This window comes from Lepus europaeus, chromosome 9, assembly GCF_033115175.1.
Source record: "Lepus europaeus isolate LE1 chromosome 9, mLepTim1.pri, whole genome shotgun sequence".
Taxonomy (NCBI): Eukaryota; Metazoa; Chordata; class Mammalia; order Lagomorpha; family Leporidae; genus Lepus; species Lepus europaeus.
Genome location: NC_084835.1, coordinates 106,193,269 through 106,219,153, shown reverse-complemented (window position 1 = coordinate 106,219,153; position 25,885 = coordinate 106,193,269). Strand labels below are relative to the sequence as shown.

Genomic DNA, 25,885 nt, shown 5'->3' with positions numbered 1-25,885 from the left:
TGCCACCAGGTTTCTGGGTGGCAAGCTAAGGAGGAGGTAGAAATGGTGCAGACAGACTGTTCGGAGAAAACCAAAGAGATGGGGGCTGGAAGACAGAGCACCTCTGGGCTAGGAGCAGAGTCTGATAAAACAATGCTATCCTAGGGGTCAAGACATCCTGGTCCCGCAATGAGCTTTTTGGTAACCCAACTTAAGGCTTGCTTAATGCCACTATAACACAAATTCACCATGAGAAGGTCCTGAGGGGCTGATGATACAATAGGACTTCCAAAAGTTCAGGGAAGAATGGAATTACAAGTGAAGTTTATTTTGGTGCAGGAAAAAAAAAATATGAAACCCATGCATAGTTTTCGCAGACTACGCATTTCCGTGTCCTTTTGGAAAAGCACTTGTATTTAGCAATCTATGCCATTGATTAAATTCTGATTCACGAATATTCCTGATTGGCTGAGGTGAGGGTGTGACAGCAACTGGTGGGAAAGCTGGGGAGACGAGTGGGGTGACTGCTGGAAGACAAGGCCTGCACCCTTTACCGGCTTCTCTTGACGTACAAGATGTCCACAATCTCTCCCTGTATTTCCTCATTCCCTTCCTAAAAGGCCCCTGACTTAATGCTTTAACAATGGGTCTGATCCTATTTTTCAAGTTCCTGTTTTTTTTTTTTTTTTTTTTTTTTAGGGGAGCTGTTTAAGAATTAGCCACATAGATGTGAAGGGAACATAGCTGAAAACTGCAAGTCATGCAACCCGGGCATGCGCAGAAGGAAAAGCCAACTTAGACAAAGAAGAGGTGGGCACTGAGGCAGCGGTCGGGCCCACATCCCAGTGCAGAGCTCTTGGCTTTGAGTCCAGCTTCCCCTCTGAGTCCAGCTTCCTGCTAGTGCTCACCTTGGGAGGCAGCAGGTCCCGGCCACGCACCTGGAAACTTGGATCGAGTTCTGGGCTCCTGGCTTCAGGTGGCCTCGCACCAAATATTGTGGGCATTTGGGGGAGTGAACCCAGAGGTGAGAGATCTCTGTCTCTCTGCCTTTAAAATAAATAAGATAATTGAAAGCTGAAAAAAGAAAAGAAGAAAAAACCGAATTTGCAGAACCAGAGACCTGAGCATGGTGAGAACTTCAACGCCGGAGCTCTCTCAGAAGTGAGGGGTCCAGGGGCCAAGGAAATCCGGAACCAGAACACATCTCACTGCCCTTACCACAAACAGCCCTGCTCCAAGCCCCTCCCATCAGAACTTGCCTTGCCAGGGCTCCTGCCTATCAGTTTTTCCTACCTAACCCTTAAGACTTTCCCCAGACCCCCGATCAGGGGGACAGATCTGAGTCATCCTGCCATGTGCTTTGCAGATCCAGACACGCAAATAAAGCTTTTTTTCTGCTCAAGAGACCAGTGTCACGCGTTGGTCTCTGTGCCTACGAAGCAGAGAACCTTCCTGGGCCAGTGACACGCCCTTCTGGGAGATGAGCAGGTCATTCCCGAAATGGGACTGCAAACACTGGGGTATCACTTATGGCTAACAGCAGAGAGCTGCATTGTTAGGGGATGTTGTTGTATGAACCTTAAAGACAGCTACAGCATCACCAAGCAATATTGTCTTAGGAGAATTAAAAGGTAAGTTTATGTTGGTGCAGAAAATTTGAAACGCATGCATGGTTTTCTCATAATGTATGTTTTCTATGGACTTTTTAAAGACCCCTTGTATACCAGTGTAGGCCTCTACTCACAGCGTCTCTCTCCTGGGTTCATGTTTTGTTTCTCTGCAGGACCTTGGAATTCATACTGGGTCGGCTTCGTCACAGGACCATGGAGGACTCAGCTGAAATGTTTTGGAGCTTTGTGCTATTAGGGGTGGGAAATTGGGGAAGCGAGAGAGAGAGATGATAACAACAGCAGTGTTTCTAGAAGATTGGTCTGACCGCTGTCGGCCGGGCGACCTCAGCTCTTGCTGGTTGTGGTTCTGGGAAGCCATGGTGATGGTGGGAGACCAGGCCGGAGGCAGGCTCGAAGCTGTGGCTGTGATCCTTTCAATGGTGCCTGCAGGTGTTGGACAGCCAAAATGGACTCATCACTTAACTTGCCTAAAGGAAGTGAGCACAGAGAAACGTGTGGGCAACACACAGATAAGTTAACTACTGGGGATATGAACATTGTCACACACAGATTCGCAGGTTGGGAGGATCGTCTTTCACCCTTGTCTCAAAAAGAGAAAAAAAAAATTCTCTTTGTGTCCTAAGCTTAGGTCGGCTTAGGAGAAAGAGAAAGAAGTTGTGGTCACACGCTGGGGGCAGCAAAGGAGGGAGTTTGATGGGCTGGCAACCTCCAACCCACAACTTCAACCCATGTGAATTTTTTTACAGCAAGAAAGGAATCTCACTGCGTGCAGCTTGGACAGGGCCCCGAGTTCGGCTGTAGCGAGCTGTGGCTTGGAGGGATCCTCCTCTATGAAGTTTTGCTCCAGGCAAGGAACTTCCCCTTTTTCCAGCTGATTCATCCATCAGGTGGAATTGCTCAATCTCTGAATTGGCCATGTATAAAAGTAAACAGGAAACACAAACATTTTTGCCAAAACCCCTGATCTGAAGCCAGGTAAGCTTTCCTAGGCCATTTTCCTTAATGTCATTCATGCAAAAACCTTGAGCCCCAGAGTCTTGATGGCCGCCTGAGGGGCAGGGGACAGGGGCTGTGAGAGCGTAGGGGCTCTGTCCCCGATGTCCGCAAGGCCCCTGGGCGCCCTGTCCTTGCTGCCTTTCCATTTGCTAGAGGTCAGGCTCACACCCTGTCTTGTTGCATAAGGAAGCAGCATGACAGCGGGCGCGGGTGACCCGGGAGACTGGTGCTAATTCCTGCCTCAGACTTGTGGCTCTCTGGGCATCTGTCATGAAGAAGATCATGTTCGGGAGGGTTTAATCACTCGGGATCTGCTTCTCAGGCCCATGGGAACTAAAGGCTGAAGTCATCATTGGAAGTCACACGTTTACCAAGTCGCTCCGTTATTTTTTTTTTTTTAGTGACTCAAAAATAAAGGTCAGAAAACGCCCTCTTGTTGGGCAAGGTGGGCAAGGGAACAACAAATTGTTTCATTCTTTTTATATTTCATTTTATTTTTCTTGAAAACAGATATTAATATCACAAAGTGAGGGTTTCATGACAATGGACATATGATGGGGAAAGAAGGGTATATTGTCATTTATATGTAGGATTCAGTGAAACAATATTTATAACTATGTACCAAATGATACAACATCCACACAAGGTTCATACTCTACTACAGACATACGAGAGAAAACATGCTGTGTTTGTCTTTCTGAGGTGGACTTCTTTCCTTTAGCATAATGATCTTTCTGTTGATGGATAATTTATACAGAATAAAGTTCTCTCCTGGTTACCATATGATTCAACAATCCCTAGTATACTTACGGAGTTGAGCTGCCATCACAGCGCAAGTTGAGAACATTTCTGTTCCCCTATGAGGGCTCCCCCTGTCTCCATGTGCAACAAATCCCCATTCTCACCCCATCCCTAGAAAGCTACTGATCTGCTTTCTATTTCTACCAACTTGTCCGTTGTGGACCTCATATGAATGGAATAACATGCAGGCTTTTGCACCTGGCTTAAGTTAGCATAGTGTTCCCAAGGTTTATTCAAGTTGTAGCCTGTATGCATTGTCCTTCCATTTGTGCAAAGGAAGATTATACCATTGGACAGATGTGGCACAATTTGCTTCATCCATCCACTGGCGAACAGATGTCTGGACTGTCTCCAGCTTTTGGTACACAGGTATCTGTTTGGACATGTGTTTTCTCTTCCAGGTAGATTCCTACAGATAGAATTGCTGGGTCACATGGTGAGGTTGGTGCATGCTTTAAGAAATGACACAACTGTTTTCCAAAGTAGCTGTGCCATTTTACATTCCCAACAGCACTGTTCAAGGATCCTAGCTTCCTCACATCCTCCTTACCTCCTTACACTTGGTATCATCTATCTTTTTAATTATAGACATCCTGCTGGGTATGGAGTGGTATCTCAAATTTCGAATTCGCATTTTCCCAATGATTAATGATGTTGAGCATCCTTTCATGCAATTGTAAGCCATTTGCATATTTTCTTTGGTGAAAAGTATCCAAATAATCTTCCATTTCAAAACGGGGCTACTGTATTTCCATTGTTCAGTATTATGGATTTCTAAAATGCATGAGTATATGCATGGAATTCAATTTTTTTAGCAACAAAGTAAATGCATCTCTTAATTCTACTGTCTCTGAACTTTGTGACGTACCCTCAGACATTCTTTTTTTAAATTTATTTATTTTAAAGGCAGAGTCACAGAAGTAGAGGCAGAGAATGAGAGAGAGAGAGAGAGAGAGAGAGAGAGGGAGAGAGAGAGAGAATCTTTCATCCACTGGTTCACTCCCCAGATGGCCACAATGGCCAGAGCTGGGCAATTCAGGAGCCAGGAATTTCTTCCAGGTCTCCCAAGCAAGTGCAGGAGCCCAAGGACCATCTTCTGCTGCTTTCCCAAGCCATAGCAGAGAGCTGGATTGGAAGTGAAGCAGCCAGGACTTGAACCGATGCCTATAGGGGATGCTGGCACTGCAGGTGGCGGCTTTGCCCCTACACCTCAGTGCCAGCCCCCTCAGACATCCTTGATATGTTCCTTATAAGCTATATGATTTGTAAATACTTCCTTCCCAGTTCATGGCATGTAATGATGCCTTTTGAAGGACAAAAGTTTTGATTTTTGATGAATTTCTCAATTTTTGCTATGATGGAACACTTTTTGTGTGATATAAGAACTCTTTTGCCTCTTCTAGGTAACAATTTTCTCCTATATTTTCTTCCAGGAGTTTATCATTGTAGCACTTACATTTAGGCTTCTCATCCACCTTGAGTTAATTTTTGTGTGCAGATGAGGAAGGGTCTACACTCAGGTTCTGGCTGCCTTTGTTTTACATATTGATATACAATGGTTCGAGAACTACTTATTGAAAAAAAAAATCCTTTCTCTTATTATGTTGGTACCTTTGTCAAAAGTCAACTGATATAAAAGGAATGTTTACATCAACTTGGGGAGAATGGCTGCCTTGTCAATATTCCAATCCATGAACATGGGCTGTCTCTGCATTTATTTAGTCTTCTTTCTCTTTTCAGTGTTTCAGTTTTCAGTACACAGTCTTCTCTTATTAAGATTATTTCTAAATGTTCTTGATGATCCTATTGTGAATAGAATTTTCTTCATTTCATTTTTGATTATTTTTGTTACTATATAGATAGCTTGGCTTTTTAAAAATATTGATTTATTAACACAGGTTAGTGTGTTGATTCCTTTGGATTTACTGCATCCAGGAGCATGTCATCTGCAAATGAAGACAGTTTTACATCTTACTTTCCAGTCTCACTGCTATAATGGGTTTTCTTTTTTTCTTTTCTTTTATTTTTTGACAGGCAGAGTGGACAGTGAGAGAGAGAGAGACAGAGAGAAAGGTCTTCCTTTTGCCATTGGTTCACCCTCCAATGGCCGCCGCCACTGGCGTGCTGCAGCCAGCGCATCGTGCTGATCCGAAGCCAGGAGCCAGGTGCTTCTCCTGGTCTCCCATGGGGTGCAGGGTCCAAGGTCTTGGGCCATCCTCCACTGCACTCCCGGGCCACAGCAGAGAGCTGGACTGGAAGAGGGGCAACCGGGACAGAATCTGGCACCCCGACAGGGACTAGAACCTGGTGTGCTGGTGCTGCAGGTGGAGGATGAGCCTATTGAGCCGCGGCGCTGGCCTATAATGGGTTTTCTACATTGCACTGGCTAGAACCTCTAATACCATGTTAAATAGATAGCAAGAATGGACACTCTTGCTTTGTTCCTTATAATAGGGAAAAAAAAATTCAGTCGTTCACCTTTAAGTACAATACTAACTGTATTTCTTACCATTTGCATTAATTGACTTTCAGATGTTAAGCCATCCTTGAATTCTTAAAATCAATCCCAAACACTAACGCTATGTAGTCCTCTTTAGGTATTGCTGGATTTAATTTGGTAGTGTTTTGTTAATGTTTATGAAAGGCATTGGTCTTCGATTTTCTTGTGAAATCTTTATCTGGCTTTGATGTCATGATAATGTTGGGGATACTCAGAGACCATTTCCACTGACTGTTATTGTCCCGGATAAGTATATACTTCCCTATTCCTTGGTACATGTCATAAATTTTTGTTGAAAACTTGACATTTTAGGTAATATATCTCAGTTACTCTGAATTGCAAAAGTGGAAGCGCCTAAAACAGCAGGAAAACTGAGACTCTGACATAGCCAGGCTAAGGGAAATGGCACAAACTTGTCCTCCAGGTTACCACAGGCCAAATAGCATGAAGAACAGGGAGAAGGGCTTATTTTAAATTCAGCTTTACCTCCCCCACCTGGCCCTGCAGCAACTTGAGGTAGTTGGTAAGTATGTGGAGGAACAAGGGTTTTATAATTGGAGGAAGAATCCATAAGAAAAAAAGAGATAGTTTAAAATTTTTTCTATTGGCCGGCGCTGCAGCTCAATAGGCTAATCCTCTGCCTGCGGCGCCGGCACCCTGGGTTCTAGTCCCGGTCGGGGTGCCGGATTCTGTCCCGGTTGCCCCTCTTCCAGTCCAGCTCTCTGCTATGGCCCAGGAGTGCAGTGGAGGATGACCCAGGTTCTTGGGCCCTGCACCTGCATGGGAGACCAGGAGAAGCACCTAGCTCCAGGCTTTGGATCAGCCGCAGTGCGCTGGCCACAGTACACTGGCTGCAGCAGCCATAAGAGGGTGAACCAATGGTAAAGGAAGACCTTTCTCTCTCTCTCCCTCTCACTGTCTACTCTGCCTGTCCAAAATAAAAAATAAATAAATTTTTTTTCTATCACAATCATTCTCAAGTGTCCTGAAAGTTCAGTGCTGTTCAGTATATTCACATCAGTGTGAAACAGATAGCTAGAACTCCTTCATCTTGTACAACTGAAATTCTACACCTATTAATAACTCTTCCTCTCCCTCCAAGAGTTTTTATTAAATATATAGTTTGGATATATCAAAAGTTTAGCCAATAAAACAACAAAACATAAATTAGAAGATAGCCTATTTGCAATGAATTACATGTGAAATGCGTTTATATTCCAAAACACTCAAAGAGCAAAATCGACCCCAAAATTGGAAATACCATGAACTTACAGGTAATATTTGACTTCACTAATTTTCAAAGAAATATATATATTAGGAGGCCAGTGCTGTGGTAGAGCAGGTTGGGTTGCAGCTTGGGACACACACATCCCATATTGAAGTGCCTGGGAGCAAGCCTCTTCTCTGCTTCTGGTCCAGCTTCCTGCCAATGTGTCTAGGAGGCAGGTGCAAGACAGCTGAAGTACTTGGCGCTCAGCCACCCATATGGAGTTCCCGCCTTTTGGCTTTGGCCTGTCCCAGCCCTGGCTGTTGAGGGTGTTTGGGGAGTGAACAAGTAGGTATAAATCTCCCCTCTATTTCTCTCTCTCTCTCTCTCCTTTTCTCTTCCTCTCCTTCTCTATTTCTGTTTCTCTCTCTGTCACTTTACCTTTCAAATAAATAAAACTGTTTTTTAAAAGAAATGTACATTAGGATGAGATACAAATTTCGCTTCTTAATTTGGCAAAAACATTTTAAATGCTAGTGGGAGTCTTATACCTGCTGGTGAAAACAAAATGCAATGCAACTGCTGGAATTTTCTTTGGTACCGTGTTTCAAAACTTTAGACATAGGCCGGCGCCGCGGCTCATTAGGCTAATCCTCCGCCTTGCGGTGCCGGCTCATCGGGTTCTAGTCCCGGTCGGGGCACCGATCCTGTCCCGGTTGCCCCTCTTCCAGTCCAGCTCTCTGCTGTGGCCCGGGAGTGCAGTGGAGGATGGCCCAAGTGCTTGGGCCCTGTACCCCATGGGAGACCAGGAGAAGCACCTGGCTCCTGCCATCGGATCAGCGCGGTGCGCCGGCCGCAGCGCGCCTACTGCGGCGGCCATTGGAGGGTGAACCAATGGCAAAAGGAAGACCTTTCTCTCTGTCTCTCTCTCTCACTGTCCACTCTGCCTGTCAAAAAACAAAACAAAACAAAACAAAAAAAACAAAAAACCAAACTTTAGACATAATTTATGGCCCACTAACATCACTTTTTAGATTACATTTTTTCCTTAAGAGCAATGCACTCAAAGGTTTACATACGGCAATGAATACATATTTACAAAAGCAAAATAAGTCAGAAGTCTAACAACAGACCGTTGACTGAGACCTAACACGTTCATATAACAGAAAAATGAGCAGGTTTTCCTGAGCAATTCCTAATGTTAGGCTCACGTCAAGTGAAAGAAAAAGAAGAGAAAAGAAAACTATGCATAACCGTGATTCAAAAGTTCTGCGCCTGTGTGTATGTGTGTGAGCACGCACAGAGGGAAGATGGAAAGATCTGAAGGTAATAGATGCACCAGCAGGGTTAGTGGCGGCTGTCTCTGGGTGAGGAAAGTTGGAAATGTTTTCAATGAAAATTGTAAAAACTGTCGGTAGCTATCACTCTTAGGATCAGAAGGAAAGGCTTGGAAAGTGAACAGCTATGAAATATGTCGTAGACCCAACATAGACACATGTTTTAGAGTTTAAACTTTCACACATTGTCCAAGTATTTAATTTTGCCTTAATGATTTACTTCACTAATTTTACTTGTTGAGCCAAGGGCTCAACCTACAGATTTATAAAAGGTAGAATTTTGCTCCTGTTCTGAGGGTTGCAATGCTTTTTTTTTTTTTTTAAACTTTTTAAAAATGAAACTGGGAGTAGCCATTTGGTGCTGTGCTTAGGCCTTCATTTGGGATGCCTGCATTCCATTTCTGAGTGTCTGGGATCAGGTCTCAGCTCCACTTCCCATTCTACCTTCCTGCTAACCCACACCCTGGGAGGCAGCAGGTGACAGCTCAAGTACTTGGGTCCCTGCCATCCACGTGGGAGATCTGGTCTGAGTTCTAAGCTCCTGGCTTCAGCCTGACCCAGCCCCAGCTACTACAGGCATTTGGGAAGTAAACCAGCAAGTCTTTGTCTCTGTCTCTCTCTGCATTTCAAATAAAATGAACACACACACACACACACACATTTAGAAAATGAAACTGAAGCACTGGCTTAAATTGTCACAGAATTTCATCTTGGAAGTTTGGGTACTTTTCCCAGGTGTTTAGACTCTCACATTTAGTTAAAATTGATTTCTATGCTGCTTTTGATGTTTTAGCTTAGATAACTGAAATACAGTATGTTGGGAACTTGATTGATTCAATGCACCCTTAACTGCAATTTATAATTTTGACACCCTGGGGGAAAATGAATTCCAAGCTCCAAACAACCTGTGTATATTTGGAAAAGTCCCTGTCGAAAGATGTATCAATTCTTTTTTATTTATTCTGATAAAACTGTATTTTTTTTTTTTTGACAGGCAGAGTGGACAGTGAGAGAGAGAGAGAGACAGAGAGAAAGGTCTTCCTTTTGCCGTTGGTTCACCCTCCAATGGCCGCCGCGGTAGCGCGCTGCGGCCGGCGCACCGCGCTGTTCCGATGGCAGGAGCCAGGTGCTTATCCTGGTCTCCCATGGGGTGCAGGGCCCAAGGACTTGGGCCATCCTCCACTGCACTCCCTGGCCACAGCAGAGAGCTGGCCTGGAAGAGGGGCAACCGGGACAGGATCGGTGCCCCGACCGGGACTAGAACCCGGTGTGCCGGCGCCGCAAGGCGGAGGATTAGCCTGTTGAGCCACGGCGCCGGCAAAACTGTATTTTTGATTGTCATTTTGTCAATACTTGTAAGATCCATCTTCTCATGAAGGATTATGTAGAAATCTGTTACCTGGGATGAAAAACACCAGGAGAGAACAAGGTCTTATCTTTTTTTTTTTTTTTTTTTTGCCACAATACAATGAGGGGGAAAATGCCTATTCTGTGAACCTACCTGAGTGTCTGGCAGCCATTCCAAACAGGGGAATGAGTGAGGGCTGCAAGTGCCTGACTCAGGTCCTGTCCACGAGCAGAACCCCTGGAGCCTGGCTAAGACTGGACCGTTGCGAGGGAACTGAGCTGGTGCTCTCGGTGCCAGAGGCCCCTCCCCAGACGTGACAGCTCTCTGCAGCAAGAGTGATGTGCTCAGCTCCAGCCCGGGCTCAAGGACCCTGGCAGGACCTCTGATCTGACATGTGATTGGTACCCAGCCTCGGCCAAGAATGTGCCCAGCTGGGAAGGGCATGACATCATCTGTGCCATTCTACACCAACATTCAGGGACCTTCCGTGCCAGGAGGAATAAAACGAGCAGATAAACCCATCACGTACCGATCCCAGCCCAAGGTATGGGAGTGCAGAGCAGGGTGAGCACCCGATAAATTGGTTTGAAGTATTTAGATTAGCTAGGAACTCCCCAGATCTCTGTCCCCACAAGGCTGAGGACAGCACCCATCCATTCATTTGTGAAGCTGAGAAAATAACAATTGGAATTTGGGAAAACCCAAAAGGACTTAGAGAAGGAATAGAGAAACATCTGATACAGATCCATTTCCAATTCTGTTCCATAAGAGGAAAATCTCCCGACAAATGGAGTTTTTTTTTTTTCTCTTCTAACTTCAGAAAATCAGAGATTACTTAAATATATTTTCTTATAGTCCTTACCACTTTACTTGGGATGATGGGTTTGCTTTTAATCACAGGTGCTTTTAATCACTTTTGATGCTATTAGAGGGGTCCCAACACACCCATCCTTTTTCTCATCAACCTCTTACTCCTTTTCTCCCTCCTTTGCATAATCCCAGAAAATCCAGAGGCAGTGTCTTGGCCTACCTAAAAATTGTTTTTTTTAAAAATGTATTTATTTATTTGAAAGGCAGAGTTACAGAGAGGCAAAGGCAGAGAGAGAGAGACAGAGAGAGAGAGAGAGAGAGAGAGAGAGAGAGAGTTGGGGGGGGGAATCTTCCATCTACTGGTTCACTCCCCAAATGGTCGCTATGGCCAGAGCTGGGTCAATCCAAAGCCAGGAGCTTCCTCCTGGTCTCCCATCGGGTGCAGGACCCAAGCACTTGGGCCATCTTCCGCTGCTTTCCCAGGCATATTAGCAAGCAGCTGGGTCGGAAGTGGAGCAGCCGGGACTTGAACCAGTGCCCATATGGGATGCTGGTACTGCAGGCGGCAGCTTTACCCACTATGCCACAGCACAGTTCCCCCACCTACTTAAATTTAATCCTAAACTCTCTGCGTCTGGTTTTCCTCTACCTCTGCTTCCCCAAACCTGAGGTTGAAACTGAAATTGTACAGCTGCAGGCTAATCGATGAATGATGACAGAGTCAAATCCATTCCTCTGCTCCTTACCTTTATTTTACCAGGAGGGAGATGAAGGAATTGTGGGTTTTTTTTGTTGTTTGTTTTTGTTTTGTTTTGTTTTGTTTTTGACAGGCAGAGTGGACAGTGAGAGAGAAAGAGAAAGAAAGTTCTTCCTTCCGTTGGTTCACCCCCCAAAGGCCACTGCGGCCGGTGCACTGCACTGATCCGAAGCCAGGAGCCAGGTGCTTTTCCTGGTCTCCCATGCGGGTGCAGGGCCCAAGGACCTGGGTCATCCTCCACTGCACTCCCGGGCCATAGCAGAGAGCTGGCCTGGAAGAGGAGCAACCGGGACAGAATCCGACGCCCTGACTGGGACTAGAACCCGGGATGCCGACGCCGCAGGCAGAGGATTAGCCTAGTGAGCCACGGCGCCGGCCAAGGAATTGGTTTTTCAACTTGCTTGTGAGGATCAGAACCGAGTTTGGCAGTAAGTTTCAACCTTCCCATTTATAAACTCCTAGGCAACCCTCCCCGGAAACCATACCACGATTGTCTACTGCATTTGGGCATTTGTTCATTTCTGGCTTTCTCCTCTCCTGCTGTGGGTGACAGCATTTGTTTTTCTCTTGGTATTACACCTTCCTGCTCTCTTCATGGGCAACTGAAAATTATCCCCGCCCTGGCTGAGAGAGACCTTATTCCAGGAAGACCCCAGCCTTACATAAAACCCACAATCAAAGACTAGCATTCTCTGCCTTCTGGTGCATTTCGTGGCTGTGCTCCCAAAGAGACAGCCAGCCATTATTTCAGAGTGTCTCAGCTTTGAATCGCTTCCTCCTTATCTGAAGCTCAAATTGAAACACAGAAGTGGACAGTATGTGACTTGATATTGAATCATTCTAGATGATAGGTTTTTTTTTTTTTTTTTTTGTCTTGTGACAAATTCCATTCCATGGAGGTCTAGTGATACAATGTGCTTTGTAAGAACACGGCTTCTGAGAATCACAGTGCTCATCACAAAGTGAACATTGAGTGTGTCCCGGTCAAAGTCACCCACTCGGAGCTGCTAATTTTAGCTGTGTCTGGGAGTCTCACGAGAGGTTTCTTTCTAAGCTATCAGTTTCCAGGTGCCGAGGATGAAAATATATGTGTAGAGAGGTCAAGGGGTTGCAGGACAAAACGTCTGGATTTTCTGCATTCTTTTGAAAACTTAGATCCAATTCAATACAGGAAATGGCCAGGGTACAGATCTACTGAGTCAACAAGAACAACCGTGGACCATCTGAAGGAATGGGGCCCGGAGTAGCGATTTCTTCTGAGTTTTGTTTATTCTCTTATTTCTTAGTGCTGTAGTCAAAATAGGAGGAGGGTGTGTGAGAGGGAAGGGGGGCGGGGTGGGGGGGAGAGATGGAGAGGGAGAGGCAGGCATGGGAGGGCGAGGAGGGTGGATACTGCCTCGCTTCTGTGGCTTCTGTTGTGCTCAGAGAGCTCCAGAGGACGATGCAACCCAGGTTCTAAATGAACAACATATGACTCTTATTTTCACCTCCCTCTACCCCCTCCTCGGGTTTCCTCTGTGCACTTCAAATGCCTGATACCCTGGGTATGAGAAGCGGTTATGTTACTGGGCCAGAATCACTGATCAGGCAGTAGGGTTTTACGTTCCTAAGAGGCGAGCAGCTACACCCCCAGGTCCTGTCTGGGCTTTGCAGAACGCTCCCGGGACACGGGAGCGGAGGAGCAATCCGCGACGGCTCCTCTGCATTTCATCAGCTCTCCCGGGCTGCATTTCAGCAGGCCCCTTTGCCAGGGCCTCCCGGGCTGCGGCGTCAACAAGTGTCACACCTACTGCAGGGACAGCCCTCAAGTTTCATCACAGTGATGCTAAAAACTCTTCTCCAGCTTCAGCAATGACCTAGTTCACTAAAGGGCAGGGAAAAATGCTCTTCTTCCAGGACTGCCCTGGGCACGGAGCTTTCCCGTTTAGGAAGACTGGAGCTTTTCTGGAAACAGACCCAACTGGGCTTTAACCGATTCATGGCAGAGACCCTGATCCCTGTGACTCCTCTGAATCTCTGTTGCAGGAACAGAAACACCCAATCAATGCTTTGCACACAGCCTGGGGCGTCCACCACCAAGCCAGCCCTCCTCTTACGGCTCCTGGACAAAGTGTATTGAAAAGTAAGTATGCAGAACTTGGCTTTTATAGCAGGTTGGCTGTGCTTTAGATATAGAGCTGTTTACATTCTCTACAACGAAGACCAAAGCAGACTGGTTCCTTATGAACCAAGTAGGGGTTGCATGGGATACTGGGGTACACAGGATTTTAAAGTCACGGTCTGCTGGTTGAAGTCCATTTTGACCCTTCTCTGAAAATTGCTATTTTTTAAAAATGTTTATTTTGGTCTGACAGTATTTGAATTAGTTTCTCTCCTGGAATGTTTAACAATCAGAGAAAGGAAATGTGTAGAGAATGAGTCAAAGTAATTCAAAGCGCTAATCTGGAAAATCTTTGCAAGGTAACATGAAAAAATTGAGGTAAGCCAGGCCCCGCACTCTTCTGCTGGAACTATTTGAGTCAAAAGTCATTCCTTTCGCCTTAGATGATCTGAATGACTGAAAATCTGCCAACTACGGGTGGACACGGAGGTGTCTCGTCTGACAACCCGTGTGAGCATTGCTAAAGAGCTATCAGCCATGTCAAAATGGCTGACGCAAACGTTCATTGAGTCGTTCAATAGGTGTTTTTTTTTTTAAGTCAGAAAGTCAGCCCCCCCCCCCCCCATCTGCTGATAAAATGGCACTAGCGCCGCGTTACATTTTAAGGAACACATCTAAACTTCAAACCCACGGATCAAAGGTGTCACAGACGCCTGACAATCATTTTAAAATAGATAAAAGCAGCAACAGTGCTCAGAGCTGCTTCTGCCCTAATTATTTCCCCTGCACAACCTTTTCCTTCGGTAGAGGCAGCCTTCACTTTGGAAGCTTAAATAACCAGGAGTGCTAAGTCAGACTCACTGCTCCTAAGATACAAGGGGGCCGCCAGAAGTTTATGGGAAATAGACTTAAAAGATAAGTTTATTTCTGGTGCAAAAAAAATGTTCGAAATCCACGCGTAGTTCTTCCATAAGACACATTCTCATGACAACTCCTCCTGTGCGACACATTTTCTAATTGCACAGCAGCTAAGGAGAAATTGAAAGAACTTTTTGCTCTGAGAATTCTGAATTGAAACCCAGGCTATGGTGAGCTACTTTCTGAATCAACAACATGATAAATCTCACATGAAAACACGCTGGTAGCCAAAAGCATGCTTAGATTTTGGAAACTAAGATTTAAAACAGACTCAACACAATCACGATGCTCGTGGGACGTTTTTACAAAATATTTGATCGCAGTTTAGGGGAGTTATTCCAGCAGGTGGAATTGTGATTTGCATCACCTACCGAGGTCCCCCTGGCCCCAGTCGTGCAAGTGCTGGGTTAGCAGCCCTCGTACACCTACCTGTTGATGTCAGCCCGTGTGGGGAGGGTGCAGTGGAGTGAGCAGCCGGTCGGGAGGCAGGTGGGGAAGAAGGGCGCACCTCGGGAAGACAGCCCAGGCTCTGGAGTCCGCCCTGACGCTGCATTAACTCTCAACCGCCTGACTCTGGCACCAACCTTCCCCATCTGTAAAATGAAGGTGACAATATCCACCTGGACAGGAATGCTGGGGAAGTAAACGAGTAGATGCACCGAAACTGTTGCATCAGATTTCTCAAGAAATGTTGATTCTTCATCTTGCTTCACTAAAAACCTCTCTGTCTTTTTTGCTAAAACTTCAGGATCCTAAATAAGTATAGACCATAAAATTTAAATTTAACATAGTACTGTGTAGACAGAAACACATTATGTAATAAACTACATAACATAAATACATAATATAAACTACCAAAGTAGTAGGTGCTCTGCATTATTGCCACCAACGCAATGACTGAGCAAATATAACACAGAAAATTAGACTTTGAGGAAAATTCTTTTTTTCCCCAGAAAACTTTTATTTAAGGAATATAAACTTCATACGTTTCATTAGTACAACTTTAGGAACATGAGGATTCTTCCCACTGTACCTGCCTTCCCACCCCTTTTCCTCCCTCTCCTATTTCCATTCTTATTTTTTACTAAGATCTACTTTAAACTAACTTTATACAATGATTAACTCTATATTAAGTAAAGAGTTCAACAAATAATATGAAAAGAACTGTTCAGCCTTTGAGAAATGTTTTAAATGTTGATTTTTTTATCTACTTGGCAGAGTGGGAGAGGGAGAGGGAGGGAGAAGGAGGGATGGGGGAGAGGGAGAGAGAGGGAGAGAGAGGGAGAGAGAGAGAATCTCCCATCTCCTGTTTGATGCCTGAAATGCCCATGCCTGTAGCAGCCAGGGATGGGCCAGCACAAAGCCAGGACCCAGGATCTCCATGCGAGTCTCCACATTAGTGGCAGGGACTCAATTACCTGGGCCATCACTGTTGCCTCCCAGAATGTATTAGTAGGAAGCTGGATTGGAAGCATGAAGCAGCCAGGACTCAAACCAGGCATTCCAATACGGGATGCGAGTGTCTCAAGAAATGGTTAACTCACAACGCCACAATGCTGGCCGCAGAAACAATATGGTTTGCTGAAAACAGTTGATGGCATGTTTACTATCTAGAATAGAGATAGGGATTTAGCAGTCTTATCTGGGAACAGCTTTTTTATTTCCCCCCAAAGGAACTTTTATTTAAGGAATAACCAACTTCATGCATTTCATGAATACAACTTTAGGGGTATATTGATTCTTCCCATCATACCCATTCTCCCAGCCCCTCTCCCTCTTCTCTCTCCTATTGAGAACAGTTTTAAACATGTATGAGTACCATAGTTAAACACGAGTATGAGCAAATGCATAGGAATGGAAGGTAAGATAAATCCATGCATAGAAGGCGATGTCTGTAATTATTCTGAAAACTAAGGCACCAGCCCAGCTTTCCTCAAAGGTGAGAGTTGAGGCTTCCATTGGCTAGGGAGCAGAGGTGGACAGGCTTTTGGAGAGGCTGAGCAGAGACGGGGCCTGGAGGGCCATCTCAGGAGTGATGCGGTTTCTGGTCTGGGGACCACGTTGTGGGCTGCAACGGCAAGGCGAGGGTGCAAGTTCATGATGAACAGCGTGCTCCCTTGTTCTGGGGTAAGAGCAAGTTCAGCGATTGAGGGGACAGACAAGGCTCACACGCAGGACCAGTGGGATGCTGCAAAGTCCTTCAGCAGCCAGCTTTCCTGTTGCCCTGTGTTTTCCTGAGATACCCCAGGGCTGTCTCCCAGACACGACAGGATACCTTGAACAGTTCTTTGCTCGAGTGACTGACAGGCTCACAAGGAGCCCTGTTATCCTGGGCTTTGTTCTGACATAAAAGGCAAAGGGGAAATGCAGACATGTAGAGAAACTTGGGAGAGAGCGAGCATGTCATCTTAGGGCTGGCCAGAATGAAAGACAAACACCTGACCTACAGGAAGGAAACGAACGCATGAAATGTTCAGAGCCCCTGTTGGCATTTCTGCCGGTGCAGACCACGTGGCGTGCTCCAGGAGTTGGGAACCTTGGTCTCAGACAGGGGCTGTTTGGACATTCATAACATCACTCGTGGGCCATACAAAATTGTCAACTTAAACTTAGCCTGCTATGGATCTGTTGGGTTTTGAGACCAGATGATTTTGCAGGGCAGACATTCCCCACCCGGTCCCGATGGACAAAGCCGACCAGCAGACTTAGCACACCAGGTCTCACAGAAGCTCTGTCTTGGACAATCCAGGTCTAGGGATGTTGCATCCACTTCTCCAGGGCTCGCTCCTTCGCACCGCCTTCCTCACATCTGGGGCCGCACAATCACCGATCTTCCCTCCATCTGCCGTCCAGCTCTGGGGTCACCAGGCTCATTTGCTCCTCTGTCCCTCACTTCAGTCCTTCCTCTGAATTCAGGAGTTTCTCAAACCGCGGAGGGCACAAGAACCCCAGGAGTTTGCCGGGCTCCTCCTCGATTCTGAAGGTCCTGAGAGTTCGCATTTCTCTCCCAGTCCCAGGCGATGCTGATGCTGTGGTCCAGGGCCACGCCCAGAGAGCCACATTTCTTTAGCCCATTTGCACTTGTTTTTTTTTTTTTTTTTTTTTTTTTTTTCGTTACTGAACTCACCTTACTTCTCAGAGATGTCAAAGGCGTGGGTCCAGAGAACACAAAGACACCCCCCCCCCCCCCGAGCGCCCTGCAGGTGGAGAGGTCGAGTGGGGATAGGGGTGGGGATGGAAGGGGACAGAAGAGGGGGGAACCGTTCACAGGGGTTGCTCTGTGTCCTTTAGAGGGCGCTGTTTTTCACAGCTCAGCTCATCAGGAAAGGCTTCGAAGAGAAGTTAGCACTTCAGCTAGAGGTTTCCAAAGCGGGAGGGGAGGGGAGAGGATTTGAACAGATAAGAGATGGAAGGTGGTCTTTCTGTGTAAAGGAAGCAAGAAAAGCAAAATGAAAACCAGAGGCAGCAGGAGAGATGATTATACAGATCAGAACTTGGGCTTCTCCTGGCAAAGCATTCTTTGGTTGAGTCACTGAATCCTAAACTCATGACTTCTGTCTGTAACTTGGTGTCCCACACAGAGGTCTGGAACGGAGAGCAATGGTAGGAGTTTCAGGTTACCAGGGGCCAAAGGGGAGAGGGTATGGATTCTCCTTCTACAAATAAAAGCAACAAAATTCAAAGCAGCACACAGTGGAAAAGTCCAGGAGTTTGGTCAGGTTGGGGCTCCATGTCTGCACTTCTGCGGGTCCTGCGTCTCCCTGTTTTGGCTTCAATCTCTCATACAGCCTCAGCATAGCTAACGACTCCCCCTGGGAGTCTGTGCTTTCTTTTCCTGTTGAGGACAGAGTGAAAGTTCTAAGCTTCGTACTGACTGGCTCACCCCTGGACTAATTTCTGAAAAGGACCGCACGCTGACTGGCTCAGACATCAGTTAATGAGTTAATCACTACACCAGGAATAGCTGATCAGTTTAGACCAATCAGAGCCCACAAGGCAGGAAGCGCCAGGTCCAAGTCACGGAGGTGCTGAGTGATGGGAAAGCTGTGGACTGGAGTTAGCGGGACTGGCAGACCTAATTGCCCTAGGGGCTTTAGATATTTTGGAGAAAGTCTTCTAAAGTCATATCATCTCTTCTCTGAGTTATCTGAGGGCAGTGGAATGGGCCCCTTCTGAAGTTCAGCCCAGATGGGTCAGGATGTGCTCCTACATTCTGGAAGGGTTGCACCCTTCTTTGGAGTTGTCCTGGGGTTTCTGTTGGGGGGTGGGGACCAGGCAGGGAGGAGCCTGTGGATAGAGGGTGTCTGGGGGAACATGGAGAAGAAGAGGAGAATCAGAGAAAGGGGTTGGTACTGCACAGCATTCTTTGTGACAGCCCTGGTGACACATTCCTCGCCTGGACACAACACCAGCTCACAACATTCAACTTCAAGCCAAAGTGACTTTAGCCAATTAACTCATGGAAGGTGGCCTCACTGCCACACTGTCACACTGTGCATTCGTGTACATCATAAGCTCTCCTCTCTTCCCTCTCTTTACCCCCAGAGATGACAGGGATGAGGCACACAGGGGAACAAAACAGTAAGTCGAAACTCAGAATCAAGGACTCTGCCGCCAGTAAGCTGTGTGACCTGGGAAAAGCCACTTAACCTGTCTGTGTCCCAGGTCCATTTTTCTCCCCTCCCCTTGCATTTTTCAATTGTAGAATCAGGGGAAGCTTTAAACTTCTGCACAGTTTTCATTTAACTTTGAGAGTTTTTTTTAAGTCCTCATGTAAAGAGTTGGAAACAGACTTTAAGCAGCAGGAGAGGTATATCAGTGGGAAGATTCTCTATTCCACTCCCCCAAAAAAGGAAATCTCAAAACCCATCCAGAGACAGCAACAGCTACAGCTCAGCATTCACTGTGTCTGTGATGAGCAGTGTGCACCCAGACACCGGTGGGCACATGGAGGCGCTCACTAATCGTATTTGAAAATTAAGCTGTCCTGGCCGGCACTGTGGCTCAATAGGCTAATCCTCCGCCTTGCGGCGCTGGCACACTGGGTTCTAGTCCTGGTCGGGGCACCGGATTCTGTCCCGGTTGCCCCTCTTCCAGGCCAGCTCTCTGCTGTGGTCCGGGAGTGCAGTGGAGGATGGCCCAAGTGCTTGGGCCCTGTACCCCATGGGAGACCAGGAAAAGCACTTGGCTCCTGGCTTCGGATCAGCGAGATGCACAGGCCGCAGTGGCCATTGGAGGGTGAACCAATGGCAAAGGAAGACCTTTCTCTCTGTCTCTCTCTCTCTCTCACTGTCCACTCTGCCTGTCCTCTTCCCCACTTAATGCTGTATAATTGTTCAAACCTGGTAAATGCCACTCTTAGGATCATTGGTTACTATCCTCACTCTGTCTTTTATGACCTTGTCTAAATATGATCAGAGTCGGCAAACTTGGAAGGCTTCCATAGCCTTGGCAACTCATGATGACAGCCTAGGGTGGTTACTGGCGCCATAAACTAGAGTGTCAATTTGTTGGGTCAACAACAGGAGCCACTGTGCACTTGCTCCTCATGTGGGATCTCTGTCCTTAATGTACTGTACATTTTGATTTAATGCTATAACTAGTACTCAAACAGTATATTTCACTTTGTGTTTCTATGTGGGTGCAAACTGTTGAAATCTTTATACTAAATTGATCTTCTGTATATAAAGAGAATTGAAAATGAATCTTGACGTGAATGGAAGGGGAGAGGGAGTGGGAGAGGGGAGGGTTGCGGGTGGGAGGGAAGTTATGGGAGGGAGAAGCCATTGTAATCCATAAGCTGTACACTGGAAATTTATATTCATTAAATAAAAGTTAAAAAAAATTTTAAAAAAAAAGAAAATTAAGCTGTCCTATTAGGCAGCATACATAATTATGTTAAGCCAATAGTGAAGACACACATTCCCTATCAGGGTGCCTGGGTTTGACACCTGCCTCTGGCTCCTGGTTCCACCTTCCTGCTAGGACAGACCTTGGGAGCCAGCGGTGATGGCTCATGTGTTTGTGTTCCCGCCACCCATGTAGGGAGCCTAGATCGAGTTCCTGATTCCCAAGGTCAGCTGTTAGCAGTTCTGGCTGTTGCAGGCATCCGGAAGTGAACCAGCAGATGGGAGCCCTTCATCTCTCTCTCCTCTCAGACTCAACAACCAACCAACTATCCAACCAAACATTCCATTGCTTAGATATACCCTAACCAAATTCCTATGATGAACATTTAGGTGCTTCCAATCTTTTGCTATCATAACCAATGCTGCAATGAATACAGTAGGTGCTCATTAAATGTTCATCTCCTTCCTGCCTCTATTTAAACATTCACTTTATCAAGGCATATTTTTCATATTATCTAACTTGCTCCAAGTATTCAATGCAATATTTTTTTTAAAAGATTTATTTTATTTATTTGAAAGACAGAGTTACAGAGAGAGGTAGAGACAGAGAGAGAGGTCTTTCATCCGCTGGTTCACTCCCCAGATGGCCGCAATGTCTGCAGCTGAGTTGATCTGAAGCCAGGGGCCAGGAGCCCCCTCCTGGTCTCCCACGCACGTGCAGGGGCCCAAGGACTTGGGCCATCTTCCAGTGCTTTCCAAGGCCATAGCAGAGAGCTGTATAGGAAGAGGAGCAGCCAGGACTAGAACCGGCACCCAGATGGGATACCAGTGCTTCAGGTCAGGGTGTTAACCAGCTGCGCCACAGCACCAGCCCCCAATGCAATGTTTTTTGTTTGTTTGTTTTAACAAATTTACCACGCTGTGCAATCATGGCCAAGATCAGTTTTAGAACATTATCATTGCCGGCGCCACGGCTCAATAGGCTAATCCTCCACGTAAGGCGCCGACACACCGGGTTCTAGTCCCGGTTGGGGTTCCGGATTCTGTCCCGGTTGCCCCTCTTCCAGGCCAGCTCTCTGCTATGGCCTGGGAGTGCAGTGGAGGATGGCCCAAGTGCTTGGGCCCTGCACCCCACGGGAGACCAGGAGGAAGCACCTGGCTCCTGCCATCGGATCAGTGTGGTGCGCTGGCCGTAGCGCACCGGCCGCGGCGGCCATTGGAGGGTGAACCAATGGCAAAGGAAGACCTTTCTCTCTGTCTCTCTCTCTCTCTCTCTCTCTCTCTCTGTCCACTCTGCCTCTCAAAAAAAAATTATCATCATCCCAAAAGAGCCATTCTGTATATTTATTGTTAGCGCTCTTTGCACTGCTCTCACCATCAGCCGTCACTGTTCTGCTTTTTGTCTCTCCAGCTTCTTTCTGATATTTTCTTATCAGTGGAACCATACACTAGGTGATCTCCTGTTTCTGGCTTCTTTCACTGAGCATGATGAGAATGTCTTTGAGGATCCTCCGTGTCACATAATCATAGAATGTTCACAGAGTTTGCGCCTTTTTATTGCTCAGTAGTAATCCAGTTTGTGGCTATGCCCATTTTATGTATCCACTCACTAGTCACTTAGGTTCTTTCCAATGGACATACAAAGATGGGTTGTTTCCCATTTTTGGCTATTATGAGGAATTCTGCAAAAAACATTGTGAGTCTTCATGTGGATAGATGCTTTCATTCCTCTTGGGAAGACACCCAAGAGTGAAATTGTGGGTTCACTTGGTAAATGTATGCTTAACTTTTTAAGAAACTGCCAAGGTCTTTGTAAAGAGTTTGTCCCATTTTTCCATTTCCACTAGTAGTGGATAAGGGGTCTTATTCTTTTCCACGTCCTCACCGACATTCAGCTGTTTTCTCACAGCCATCCTCTGGGGTATGTAGTGGTGTCTCATTGTGGTTTTAATTTGTACTTCTCTAATGACTAAGGATGCTGGACATGTTTTCTAGTGTTAATTTTCTTGCTTCTGTTTCTTACATCCGGTCCTAAGGGTCTATCACAGCGTATAAAGGTATACAGCACAACGTTTGGGCTGTGCTAGGGTTTGAACGTGTGCCCCAAAGTTCATGTGTTGGGAATTTAACCCCCAACACAACAGTGTGAGGGCGAGAGCTTTAGGAGGTTGTGAGGACTCCACCCTCATAAATGAATTCTGCTCTCATGGCCGTGGGCTGGTTACAGCAGGAGTGAGTTCCTGGCGGACCAGGAGGTGAGTTTGTCCTCCTTCTCTCTTATACACGTGTGCGTTCTCTTGCCTTCCCATCTTCCACCATGGGATGATGAAGGCGGCCCTTGCCAGGTGCAGACCCCAGGACCTTGGTCTTTCTAGCCCCCATGTCTCTAAGAGATAAATCTGTTTTTCATTTTTTCTAGAATTGCAAGGCTCAGGCATTCTATGGTAGCAGCATAAAATGACTTAGGACAGGCCAAGAACTCTGGCCTGGCGTGTCAGCTCTGGTACTTGCAGGCCATTGGAAACTGGGCTTGGCGCATTAACCCTTGAGAGTGACTTAGGCTTCCAAATCGTTATCTGTGAAACAGGAAAGAACACTCAGCTGATAGGTCCACCAATGCAATCCTGTCTGTGGCGTGCCCAGCCTGGGGTCCCATACACAGTAGGCACCCGATGTAGGTTAACTGTCTCTCCCTCCAGAGGCTGCCTCCAACCCCCTGCCCTCCCATCTCCAGAACCTGTGTTTCGAGAAGGTTCTTCCTCTAACTCACACAGAGCTGGGTATTGGGTGTCAGTAGGCAGCCTGTCCACATCTACAGTAACTCCGCTGGCAAAGCCGGGAACACAGCCGCCTTTGGATTAAGCCGGGTAATGAGAACTAATCCCTTCTGTCCCCAGTGCGGGCACTGCTGGTTTTCCTACCAGCTCCAAAAAGGCTACCACCCAGGGTCTGCCGTGGGCTGTGAGCTCTTCCCTCATCCTTCAGCCAGCAGCGGCCGCGCGCTGACAGCAGGGCACACACCCCTGGCTGGCTGTGGGGGACCCATTATCTAAATAGGATTTGGCGTCTTCCTAGTGTTTGCAACGTTCCAGGAACTCTCTCTCCTGCAGCCTTTTATTTGTTTGCCACCGGATTGAGGGAAAGACATTCGGTTTGTAATTCTGCTGATGTTGAATCCAAAGCTCCTGACGGCAGCTGCCGCTGTCACTTGTGGTGCCCACCGTTCCCAGGCGCTTTGTACAGCTTCCGCACAACCCCGTGAAGTGGATGCCAGTCTGTTCATTTTGTAGATGAAGTAAAAAAAAACCTCAGACACAAAGAAGATAAGCTTGCAAGTGGCTGAGCTGGGATCTGAGCCAGGCACTGTGGCACAGGAAGCTGTGGCCTTAGGTACCATGTCATTCTGTTATCTGGTAAAGGTCCTATTTGGAGCATCTATTAAAATGCAAACTGAGTGGCCGGCGCCGCGGCTCACTAGGTAATCCTCTGCCTGCATAGCTGGTACCCTGGGTTCTAGTCCTGGTTGGGGCGGTGGATTCTGTCCTGGTTGCTCCTCTTCCAGGCCAGCTCTCTGCTGTGGCCAGGGAAGGCAGTGGAGGATGGCTCAAGTGCTTGGGCCCTGCACCCGCATGGGAGACCAGGAGGAAGCACCTGGCTCCTGGCTTCGGATCAGCACAGGACAGCGACCATAGCAGCCATTTGAGGGGTGAACCAATGGAAGGAAGACCTTTCTCTCTCTCTCTCTCTCTGTCTAACTCTGCCTGTCCCAAAAAAAAAAAAAAAAAAAAAAAAAAAAGCAAACTGTGAGTCTCTTTTATGTGGCCATTTTAAAAAAAATTATTTATTCATTTTAAAATTCAGGGGGAGAGAGAGGGAGAGAGAGAAACTTTGATTTGTTGGTTCATTCCAAAAGTAGCCATAATGACCATGGCTGGGCCAGAGCACCCTGGCCAAAGCCAGGAACTAGGAGCTTCCTCTAGGTCTCACATACGTGGCAGGAGCCCAAGCACTTGGACCATACTCCACTGCTTTTCCCAGGCTATTAGCAGGGAGCTGGATGGGAACTGGAGCAGCTGGAACTCGAACCAGCACCCATATGGGATGCTGGCATCTCAGGCAGTGACTTTACCTGCTACATCACAACGCTGGCCCCTATCTGGCGATTCTGTGTCTTGGTATCTAGTCTAGTGAACCACTTCTGTGCCCCAGGAAGCATGTCCTAGGGCATTCCTTGGGATACATTTGTAAGTCTGAGACACTCCAACCAAGTTGTGTTTCGTCATTAATACAAGAGCATCAGATCAAGCCTGGTGCTGCCGTGCTATGGAATACTCACATTAATGCTACCTAGTGATTTTTGGAAAATGATTCAGTCCCTGATGGATTGGGTTGCTATGGCAAACTTGCCAATGTTTACTGTAAAGTAAATTGTGTCGCCTGCCAGGAAATAATATAGAATCCAATATCATCCCCATAGCAACACTGTACATACAGTTAGGTGACTGCACTCATTTATATAACCAATAGAAAAATGACTGAAAGGCTAGCGAGTCCTTCCACCCAGGAGAGCATTGAAATGCAGGGATGGTGTTTGGCAGGATGTTAATATGTATTTTTAGGGGCCAGCACTGTGGCACAGCTGGTTAACGCCCTGGCCTGAAACACCAGCATCCCATATAGGTGCCGGTTCTAGTCACAGCTGCTCCTCTTCCAATTCAGCTCTCTGCTATGGCCTGGGAAAGCAGTAGAAGATGGCCCAAGTCCTTGGGCCCCTGCACCCATGTGGGAGACCCAGAGGAGGCTCCTGGCTCCTGGCTTCAGATCAGCTCAGCTCCGGCCATTGTCGCCATCTGGGGAGTAAACCAGTGGATGGAAGACCTCTCTCTTTGTCTCTCCCTCTCTCTGTAACTCTGTCTTTCAAATAAATAAAATAAATCTTTAAAAAATACGTATTTTTAAGACTATAAATGTATCCATTTAGAATCTATAAATAAAAGGCAAATGCAGTTTTAAAAATTAAACTTTTGTCCTGGGCCACACAGAGTAAAAACAAAAACAAAGCAGGTGAATCCAGCCTTCTTTCCAGGTTGCACGCTGTCTCTCTGATGTTATCTGTGAAGTGCACCAAGGCCCCTCCACTACTGCCAATAACTCCGATTCGATTAGTCAGCGCTAGCTGTGGACGACCAATCTGTACTCAAGACTTCTCAGCGTAGAGAAGCCGCGAAACACAAACCCAGCCTGCCCGCCACGTCCTCTTCCTCTATAGTGCAGTTGGTACCCGAGCTGACAGGTGCGAGTTGAATAGTGTGTTTGTAGTTTCACATGGGGACAACGCAGTGGGGAAGCAGTCTCCCCAGCAGGAGTCACAGATGGCACACGAGGTCCTCAAGGTCACCCCGCTCCTGAGAGCTTGCTGTGTCCAGGAATGGAATGGGAGGGGCCAGGTCCTGTACATGACTCTCAAAGGTGAGCCTTGCACCAGGAGACATGTTTACTCAGTAACTGGCTATCGTTTTAAAAAATCACTGTGGTAACCCACAGCAGCAGAGGAAACTGGTGAACGAGGGGAAGGCTGTCCTTAAAGTCTGCTGATTACCATAGTGAGAACCAATTATGTAACAGAGGCTTTCATTTATTGATTCGAAAGG

At 46.7% G+C, this 25,885-nt stretch overlaps 1 protein-coding gene across 1 annotated transcript in view; it reads left to right on the top strand.

Annotated features, from left to right (window-relative positions):
- Nucleotides 1-13,249: 13,249 nt before the first annotated feature.
- Nucleotides 13,250-25,885, top strand: part of ALPK2 (alpha kinase 2) — a 116,432-nt gene continuing 103,796 nt past the window's right edge. The window contains exon 1 of the mRNA XM_062200033.1: nucleotides 13,250-13,488. The gene's annotated coding sequence lies outside the window, so the exon portion shown is untranslated. The remainder of the gene's footprint in view (nucleotides 13,489-25,885) is intronic.